Source organism: Gymnodraco acuticeps, unplaced genomic scaffold (assembly GCF_902827175.1).
Source record: "Gymnodraco acuticeps unplaced genomic scaffold, fGymAcu1.1, whole genome shotgun sequence".
Lineage (NCBI taxonomy): Eukaryota > Metazoa > Chordata > Actinopteri > Perciformes > Bathydraconidae > Gymnodraco > Gymnodraco acuticeps.
Window position 1 is genome coordinate 432851 of NW_022989777.1, and position 11287 is coordinate 444137.

Genomic DNA, 11287 nt, shown 5'->3' on the forward strand with positions numbered 1-11287 from the left:
AATTGTAAACAAGCAATCTGTATGTAAAAAAAACACCTGTATGTAAATTGTAAATAAGCCATCTGTATGTCAAATATGTCTTATATGTCTTAAATGACATGATGAATTGGAAATGGGGGACCCGTTATGTAAACAAGTCGAAAGTCTTTCTCTGGTCTGCATCCCCTTAACAATTGTATGTTTTGAGCTGTACTGTACTGTACCCAATATACAAGCTGTTAATAAACTTTTCAATTAATCAATCAATCAATGATTAAATTAGGATTACAAATCAAGAGCCGAGACTTCCGGTTGGACGAACATGTGAGGGCTGCGTTGTCTCGTTCTCCCACGATTTTACTTTCTACATTTAATTTAAAACCACCGAAGTTGAGTTAAACCCGTATTGTGTGAACATAATTTGGACTATAAATCAGAACAAGCCGATGTGATGCCGAAACCTGCGTTGAAAACGGAGACGAAACAGGCAAAAAAGACCGAAACTGCTGTCTCAAGTGCAAGTGAAGTTGCTGGCGCGGACATGGCTAGCATAATTAGCCTGCTTGAAGAGCACAGAGCTAGCATTTCAGCTGATTTCAAAGCTGCCTTTGCGGTACTGGAGGCGAAGCTGAACCAAACGCAGACCACAGTAGCAGAACATGGGGAACAAATAGACTCTCTTGAGACCAATGCCAATCTGCAAGATCAGCGACTCCGTATACTCGAGGAGAAGTGTGCGGTATTAGCAGATAGCAATGCTAAGCTAGCTGCGAAGACCGCAGATCTGGAAGGTCGGAGCCGCAGAAATAACATCAGAATCATTGGACTTCCTGAGTCTATTGAGGGACCCCGGCCTACAACCTTCTTTTCTGAATTTTTGGTGGAGCTGCTAGGCAATGAAACTCTCCAATCCCCTCCCGAGCTGGACCGTGCACACAGAGCGCCGGCTGCTAGGCCGCAGCCAGGGACGAGACCGCGACCTGTGATATTGCGGCTGCATCGCTACCAAGTAAAGGACCTGATTGTCCGGGAGGCCCGCAAGAGACGAGGGGATCTCCGCTACCGTGGGACACCAGTGCAGATCTACGAGGACTTCACACAGGAGGTTCTCGAACAGCGGGCGAAATACCGAGACATCATGTCAAAGCTGTACAACCTAGGCCTCAGACCGGCTCTTCTGTTCCCTGCTCGCCTGCAGATCACACTTGGAAGTGGGGCTAAGAAAAGGTTCCCCTCGCCCCTGGAGGCTGTAGCCTTTGCAGCTGGCTATGAACGCGAGCCGGCTAACTAACCACTGATGTTGTGCTAGGCTAGTGGTGGCTGAGCTAAGCTGGGCTAGGCTAAACCGCGCTGGCGCTGCATTGATGGTGGACTGGGTACGTTACAACCGTTATGTTGGGACACAATTGATTGTATAATCTAACGTTACCTAGCCATGACAGCGCACAATGCGACATGTTGTCTACATTTATTTTTTGTATGATTACATTTGTATATTTACACTATATACCCGGGGTGTTTTTTGCACTTTTTCGAATGTCCTTGTTAACTCATGCTGTTCACAATTGTTTCTGGGCACTTTACAGCCGTCGTTCTGTTGGGACGTCATTTCTTTTATAACTAACGTTGCTCGGCCAAGTCAGCAGACGATGTGACATGTTTACATCTATTTTAATTTAATTTAATTGTTTTCATTTTTGTATTTACACTATACCCGGGATGTTCTTGCACTTTTGCAATGTTCTTGTTAACATTTGCTGTTCACAATTGTTACACTTACTAAGGAGGTTGTATCTGCATGATGTGGGTACTGAGACACCTTGAAGAAGGAGAGATGATTCAGGTAGGGAAGTTATTGCCAATTTCATTGGCAGATGGAGCTCAGGGGTGGGGAGGGAGGGGGTCTAGGGTATGGGAGGAGGTGGGAAGGAGTAGAGGATGGGAGGGAGAGGGTGGGGCATTTATCTTGATGGGGCTACAGGTTTCCATTTGTTTGAGGCAGCTGTTTCAATTACATTCTGTTTTGTCATCTTTATGTACACTGTTCTCTCCATTTTTAGTTGTGGATGTTCTAAGGCTGATCTTACACCTTCGATGCTGTATGCAGTGTCATGGCTAATATAACTGGTACAGGGACTGGTGGTGGACAGGCGGTCAGGATACTCTCTTTGAACACTGGTGGGTTGAATGCTTCGGTGAAACGCACAAAGATTATGACACATCTTAAAAACCTGAAGGCGGATATAATGTTTATACAAGAGACACATCTCTGTAAATCTGATCAGCGAAAGCTGAATAGGCCGTGGATTGGACAAATGTTTCATTCACAATTTAACCTAAAGACAAGGGTCACAGCCATTTTAATTCGGAAAAAAGTAAATTTCACCCCTACTAATACAATTTTAGATCCAAATGGACGTTATGTCATCATTTCTGGTACTCTCTATCAGAAGCCGGTCATCTTAGTTTCTGTGTATGCTCCCAATTGGGATGATCATAATTTTGTGAAATCGCTATTCTCCACCATCCCCAATTTGAATTCCCATCTACTGATACTGGGAGGAGATATGAATTGTGTTATAGACCCAACACTAGACAGATCTAGTTCCAGAACTGTGGCGCCCTCTAAAATGGCACAGACTCTCTCTGCTTTTATGGACCACTATGGCTACGTCGACCCGTGGAGATTTTTACACCCCTCGGCTAGGCAATACTCTTTCTTTTCCCATGCACATCGTTCATACTCTCGCATAGATTATTTTATTGTTGATAAAACATTTATTTCGTCGATTGTCTCCGTTCAATACTCACCGATAACTGTATCAGATCATTCAACTGTGATCCTGGACCTTCACTTTGATCATAAGCCTAAGGAATTTAGATTTTGGCGTCTTGACCCTCTTTTACTTTCTGATGCAGCCTTTTGTGAGTGTATTTCGGAATCAATTGCATTCTTCTGTGAGACCAACCAAAATGAAGAGACCTCTGCGTCCCTACTCTGGGAAACCCTTAAAGCTTTTCTTAGGGGTAAGATCATCTCGCATACGTCTCATGTTAATAAACTTCGTAGAGCACGCCAAAGAGAACTGGAAGAATCTATCATTAATCTAGACAACCAACTATTTTCCACTCAATCACCTGATCTATCTAAAGAACGGATGGGGCTCCAAACAGAACTTGACCTTCTCCTAACAAGAGAGGCTGAACGACTCCTTCTACACTCACGAGGGTCTATATATGAACATGACGATAAAGCTGGCCGTCTCCTGGCCCACCAACTAAAGGCTAGGGTGGCCTCGAACCAAATCACCCAGATACGGGACGGGTTGGGCTCTCTCACTTCTGACCCGGGAGAGATTAATAACATCTTTAAAACCTACTACTCTCGTCTCTACACGTCTGAATCCCCTGATAACGAAGATCAGCTACATACATTTTTGGATAAATTGGATATGTCCAAGATTTCGACTAACGACCAACAGACACTAGATGCCAACCTGCAGCTTGCTGAGATTAAAGAGGCAATACAGTCCATGAATAGTGGCAAATCACCGGGACCTGACGGATACCCGGTAGAATTCTACAAAAAATTCTCAAATCAACTTTCCCCATTATTATTAGATATGTTTAATTCGTCGTACGTCCAAGGCTCACTGCCGCCTACCCTTATGCAAGCCTCTATCTCTCTGATCTTTAAGAAGGGTAAGGACCCGTTGAGCTGTGCATCATATCGCCCAATCTCGCTCCTGTCTGTAGATGTGAAAATACTTGCGAAGATTTTTGCTCGCCGGTTGGAATCTATTATACCCTCCATCATTTCGGAAGATCAGACAGGATTCATAGGGGGGAGGCACTCCTTCACAAATGTCCGAAGACTTCTCAGCGTCATCCACAGCCCGCCTTCTCCTGCTGAACCGGAGGTTGTCATATCTCTTGATGCTGAGAAGGCCTTCGACAGGGTTGAGTGGGCCTATCTGTTTTCTGTCCTTCAACAGCTGGGCTTAGGTCCAGGCCTCGTCTCCTGGGTTAGACTTCTGTACTCTTCTCCTCACTCCTCTGTATGTACGAACACCCAGCGCTCCAAATTCTTTCCTCTTTTTCGCGGGACGCGTCAGGGGTGTCCGCTCTCCCCACTACTATTTGCAATTGCTATCGAGCCATTGTCGATTGCTCTAAAAGCAGAGAGAGGAATTAAGGGGATTCAGAGAGGGGATATCGAACACAGGGTCTCGTTATATGCTGACGACCTCCTTCTGTATGTGCGCGATCCTATAGCTAGTACTCCACACATTCTCTCACTTTTGACCACTTTTGGTTCATTTTCAGGATACAAATTAAACATCCAAAAGAGTGAATGTTTCCCTATCAACCAATTGGCTACAGAATTACCTCCGTTGTCGTTGCCTTTTAGAATATCCAACTCAGGGTTTAAATATCTGGGCATTGCAATCACGCAGTCTTTTAGTGCGCTACGGGAACAAAATCTTACTGTCCTGACGGCAACAGTCAAATCTGACCTGCAGAGGTGGGGCCATCTGGCACTCTCTTTAGCAGGAAGAGTTCAGACAATAAAAATGAATGTACTGCCCAGATATCTATACATGTTCCAATGCCTACCTATTTTTTTGCCTAAATCTTTTTTCACTGCTATTGATAATATTATTTCCTCATTTATTTGGGCTGGTAAACATGCAAGAGCTAGTAGACCATTACTGCAGAGGGACAGGTTCCTGGGTGGGCTTGGTTTACCTAACCTTATGGGTTACTACTGGGCCACAAACACACACAAGATCATGCTCTGGTTCACTTCACCCCAGAGTGACTGGTGTCTTGTGGAGGCCAACTCATGTCGATCCACGTCACTTCAAGCCCTCGCGTGTAGCACTCTGCCCCTTTCCCCCTCACAATTCACATCTAACCCCGTTGTAATTGGCACTTTAAAGATCTGGGCACAAGTTAGACGTCACTTTGGTTGGCTTACTCTTCCTCAAGCAACTCCTGTCTGTAACAACCATCTATTTTTACCAGCCACAATTGACCCCCGATTTTCTCACTTGAAGAGGGAAGGCCTCCGCTGCATAGGGGAGCTATACATTGATAGCCTGTTTGCCAGTTTTGACCAACTACGGGTTGCCTTTAATCTAAGAGGATCTGATTTCTTTAGATACTTTCAACTAAGGGATTTTGCTAAGACCCACTCTCCACAATTCCCTCAATCCCTGCCTCCCAGTGGAGTGGATCTTGTACTTAGAGCAAGAACTTTGTCTAGGCGCCATGTCTCTTACTTTTATGATCTTTTTTCTCCGGTTGATGAATCTGCCATTTAACAAGATTAGAACTAATTGGGAAAAGGAACTACAGTTCACCTTCTCTGATGACTTTTGGAAGAAGGCCCTGAGAGCCGTTAACTCATCCTCCAGTTGCGCTAGACTCAGCCTAATATAGTTTAAAGTTCTCCATAGACTACATTATAGCAAGGCTAAGCTCTCCAGGATTTATCCAGATAGATTGGATGACCGGTGTGATAGATGCTCCCAGGCCCCCTGCGACCTGACTCACATGTTCTGGTCGTGCCCTAAATTATCTAGCTTCTGGCAATCTTTCTTCGAATGTATTTCTGAAATTGTAGGTCTAAAAATCTCTCCATCCCCTCATGTAGCTATTTTCGGTAGGCCCCCAGATGGAATCAACATTACAAACACTCAAACCAATGTCATGGCCTTTACCTCCTTGATTGCTCGTAGGAAAATCCTTCTTTTGTGGAAATCTCCTTTACCTCCCTCTTTTCAAATGTGGCTGAGTGATACTATGTCTCTTCTAAAGTTGGAAAAAATTAAGTTTACTCTCCGGGGTTCCTCAGATAAGTTTTACGCTCATTGGAGGCCACTGATCAGCTATGTAGACCGTCTTCCCCCTGATATGGTGTCGCTGTAGGGATTCTCCCTTTATTTATCCGTCTATAATTCTGATATGATTACTCCCCTGTCCACCACATAGGCAGCCCATGTGACATCCCTGGATATGTGTTAGTATGTATGTATGTATGTATGTATATGTATATTATTGTATCTATCATTTTGTATTGTATTGATGTACTGTTGCCTCAGTGCTCCGGGAGAGGGGTGGTTGGGATGGGGCGGGGTTAAGGGAAAGTGAGTAAGGGTTCTTTTGGGAGGGAAAAAATGAAAATGCCTTAATTGCTGTAATACAATTCACTGTTACACTTTCTTTTCTTTTTTTACATGTGAATACAAATATAAAAAAAAAAATAAAAAAAAATCAAGAGCCGAGCTGCATTTCATCCCGTTCGTTTTTTTCGACTAAACAACATTATTTTGTTAAATAACAACATGGTGATGTTTTGTAAATGATTACATGTCTCTTATTTAGCACAGAGTATGATATTCGTGACATATGGATCTTAACAAAGTTCCGCTGTACATCCAGCGTACTGTATCTGACTTTATTTCACATGAGCTCCAGTGTGGAACCCCACTGCACCCCCTGGTGGATCAATGATCCATTGCAGCTGGCTTCATAATAATTACATTTATTTATCACGGGGGAGGTCTCAAGTCAAGCTGGAGGTTTTCCCTTGAGCGAGGGCAGATCACGTACCAATCACGGCCCTCGCGTTTCAAACTGTCTTAAATGAAGCGCTACATCTGTAGGTCGCCTTTAAGTGCACTACAGGAAGAGAATAATAATACATTATTACATTACATTACATTTAGCTGACGCTTTTATCCGAGATACAAAACTTGATGAAAACAGAATCATATAAGTACATCAGGTTTCATAGAGCCAAAACAAGTGCTACTCTAGTTTTAGATAAGCCAGTCCTTTATTAGTAGATAAGTGCTTTGTTAGTAATTGTATTGCTCGAAGTGGAGTCGAAAGAGGTGAGTTTTCAGTCTGCGCCGGAAGATGTGTAAGCTTTCTGCTGTCCTGATTTCAATGGGGAGCTCATTCCACCATTTTGGAGCCAGGATAGCAAAGCCACATGTTTTTGCTGATGGGAACTTGGGTCCCCCTCGCAGTGCTGGTGCGGCGAGCCGTTTGGCCGATGCAGATCGGAGTGCACATGCTGGGGTGTATGGTTTAACCATGTCCTGGATGTAGGAAGGGCTCCATTCACAGCATGGTACGCTAGTACCAGTGTCTTGAAGTGGATTCTAGCAGTTACCGGAAGCCAGTGAATGGAGCGGAGGAGCAGCGTGGTGTGGAAAAATTTAGGAAGGTTGAAGACCAGACGAGCCGCTGCATTCTGGATGAGCTGCAGAGGTCGGATGGCACATGCAGGTAGACCAGCCAGGAGGGAGTTGCAGTAGTCTAGGCGTGAGATGACGAGAGCCTGGACCAGAAGCTGCGTCGCTTTCTGGGTCAGCTGGGGACGTATCCTCCTGATGTTGTAAAGCGTGTATCTGCAGCAGCGGGTTGTTGCAGCGATGTTTGCAGTGAAGGACAGGTTGTTATCTAGGGTCACACCCAGATTCCTTGCAGTCTGAGTCAGGGAAACAACAGAGGGGCCGATGTTGATTGTTAGGTCAAGAGTGGGACACTCTTTTCCCGGAGGAAAAAGCAGTTCACTCTTGTCAAGGATGAGCTTGAGGTGGTGAGCAGACATCCACTGAGAGATGTCTGCTAGACAAGCAGAGATGCGTGCGATGACCTGGGTCTCTGAGCGGGGAAAGGACAGAATTAATTGGGTGTCGTCAGCGTAGCGATGGTATGAACTATTGGGCTAATGACTGATCCGAGCGAGTTTGTGTACAGGGAGAAGAGGAGGGGACCAAGGACAAAGCCCTGAGGGACCCCTGTAGTTAATTGACAAGGGTCGGACTCGGACCCCCTCGAAGTTACCCTGTAGGTGCGATCTTTGAGGTATGAGGTGAGGAGGGAAAGTACAGAGCCTGAAACTCCAAGTTCTTGGAGAGTGCAAAGGAGGATCTGATGGTTCACTGTGTCGAATGCAGCAGACAGGTCCAAAAGGATGATGACAGAGGAGAGGGAGGCTGCTTTAGCAGTGTGCAGTTCCTCAGTGACAGCAAGGAGAGCAGTTTCTTGAAACCAGACTGGTGCGGATCCAGAAGGTTGTTCTGATGGAGATAACAGGAGAGTTGTTTAAAGACAGCGCGTTCAAGTGTTTTAGAAAGGAACGGGAGGAGGGAGACAGGCCTGTAGTTCATAACATCGGACGGGTTGAGAGTGGATTTCTTTAGGAGAGGGTTTACTCTTGCCTCCTTGAGACTGTTTGGAAAGTGACCAGAGGTTAGAGAAGTGTTGATGAAATGGGTGAGAAATGGTAGAATATCATATAGCAGGGGTACTCAAATACAAATCTTAAAGGTCCAAAATAAATGTTTCAATAAGACAAAGGTCCGTTTATTACGGTCATTCAAACTTTTAAACAATTGCAACAAGATTCTTAACACGAGGTTGCAAAAACAAAAATAATCTGTATGCAGCAGTTTTCATTGTTATTGTGTCTGTGCTTGACCCCTCAGAGTCGCAGTGTAAGAGCTGCACAGTTATGAATAAAGGTAGCTGCACCCTCTTTCATTCAGCATTCCCATTATTGCTTTATAAATGTCTTGCCCCCTTGTGCGTCCACTGAGGTTCGTCAGGCCCAACACATCTTCAACAAACTCCCCCTTTGCCTCATCATAACAACTCACAAACACCAGCAACTGAGCATTGTCAGTGGTGTCAGTGGACTCACCCACAGCTAAGGAAATGCACTGTGCATTTTTTATTCCATCACAAAGCTGATTAATCAAATCACCAGCCAGTATTTATGTTCTTCTGGTTGCTGTGGAATCTGAGAGGGGGATTTGCTTGATTTTACCTGTTATTTCCTCTTTTTGTTTGCCTTCAAACATGGTCTCCATCACTTCAGTCATGCATTCTTTTATACTGCAGTTATTATCCAGTGGAAAGTCCTTACCTACTGGCCTAGTTCAATCAAAGTGGTTACTTTTTTTTGGCTGGGCAGTGTAGTTTTACACAACGTCTGATTTGACTTTCTCAGGACTTAAAACTGTTTTTTGGGGGCAGACCCCCTCAAAGAAAAAAATATATTTACACACGTAAGGTCATCATCTTAATAGTTGTGTATGCTCATCCGTGAGCAGAGCATCAAGTTGGCATGTCTATTACAGCTGAATGCGGCGATTACCATTTTGTTCAGCAAAACGCCTCACAAACGTATTAAGATCAACAGCTTTAGTGCGTTTTGATTCAATGCTGAGTACAGTCAAACTGACAGTCTCTTCTCTGTCATTGTAGACCGCAAATACCTCATTCCTTCAGCGCTTGGGTCCGAATGCTTCTCGTTTTGCGCCGTCCAGTTCAAAATGAAATCGCCGCCAATCATATTTCCACGCTCGCGCCAGGACCGGGGGAGGGGTTACATGACGTGCATCTTGTGCTGCATTCACTTGCACTCGGACATTAGAGACTTTCTCTCATAAATGTCCGATGAGCCACAACTTTTCTTTCAAAACAAAGCTGCCAACTGGGGTGGCAGCTGGGGTGGCAAGGCCTATTTGTAGGGTGTCAGTTGCCACCCCGGTAGGTGAAACTAGGCTACTAGCTACAGTACAGATGGAACTAGATGAGCTGTTAACTCTCGCTCTGAATTTTTTTTTTTTAATTCTCGCTCTGACTTAGACAGGTTGAAAGAGACACACACATTTTTCCCACCCGCAGTCCGCGAAGACCCGCCCTACTGTGCCTCTGATTCGCAGATTGTTTGGGGGAAAAAAACGCTGACTGGATGCTGAATGTGATTGGACCAAAGCGTTGACACACACAGGTGGAACACAGTGGAACAGTCAGACATGCAGAGTGCTGTTTGCAGTGGACATAGCGGAGAATTTTGACTCGTTGCGAATGCGTTGTGGCGATGTCTCACATATAATACAGAGAGATAATACATATGAAAAGTATAATTTGCTCAGAGTCCGGAGACAGTGGTGGTTCGGTCCGGATCCGGACCGGAGTCCGTAGTTTGAGGATGCCTGTCATATAGGGTCCAGAGGACAGGTGGTAGGGCGGGCAGAGGTAGGGTAAGAACCTCACTTGGAGAGAGAGGGGAAAAGGAGGTTAGTGTGTGGGTGAAAAGAGGGTCTGGTGACCCAGTGGTGAGTAAAGGTGAGTCGGAAAAAGAAGAGCGAATATCATCAACCTTTTTTTCAAAATAGTCAACAAAGTCGTTTGGAAGAAGGGAGGAGGGGGAAGGGGCTCTGAGGGGGTCCAAGTGGGTGGAGAAGATGGAAAATAGTTTTTTGGGATTGGAATAGGAAGATTGGATCTTATTTTGAAAGAAAGTGCTTTTTGCCTGAGAGATCGAAGCAGAGAAAGAGGAGAGGAGAGCCTGATAGGTTAGGAGGTCGTCAGGGTGTTTGGATTTCCACAATTTCCGTTCAGCTGCCCGAAGGATGGTTCTATTATCACGCAGTGCGTCATTTAGCCAGGGAGCAGGAGGGGACTGACGAGCCTGCCGAGATGTAAGAGGACAGAGAGAGTCCAGAGAGGATGAGAGAGTAGAGAGGAGATTTTCTGCAGCAGAGTTTGGAGGAAGGAGTTGGAACGAGTCAGAGGAAGGGAGGGCTGAGAGCACCGATGAGGCAAGGGTAGAGGGGGAGAGGGAACGGAGTTTGCGGCGGACAGGTGCAAATACCAAAGTGTTAAAATCCCAGAGTACTGATGACCAGAGTAGAAATTGTTACACTTTGGAGTAGAATGGACAAAAAGTGCACTTCTCAGAGTGCACCAGAACCTCTCTTTGGTGTTGATTCTTTGTGTGGTGTTGGTGTTGACTTGTGTAGTGTTTATTCTGGGATGATGGACTCCCTCAGAGTATATTTTTGCATTGAGTCTGTCTGGTCCGCATCGATCTTAGGTTTTGATTCGTCATCAGATAGGCCGTGCCTTCTCATTGGTTTAACGCAGCCTCGTGACCCTCAGCTTTTTGAAAATATTCTCCAGGAAAAGCGCGACCGTGACCGTTACAGATTGATGCAAGAGTTATACATCCATGGATCGAACACGGCAACATTTCTCCGCAGGACTGTAACGCTCAACCTGATCTCACCAGAATGCGTGACTCCACCACGACTCCTTAACACCGCATTGCATAGTGAAGTCACGCATTCTGCCACATTTACGTGTCGGCACCACGCAAAAAACCCCAATGTAAAGTGAATGAGGCTCTTTTGTCGTGGTGCACACACGCATTTCTACAACGTCCCGCAGTGAGCTTGTATTCTATAAAACGTTTTTAAAATCTACTTTATAGCTGTAG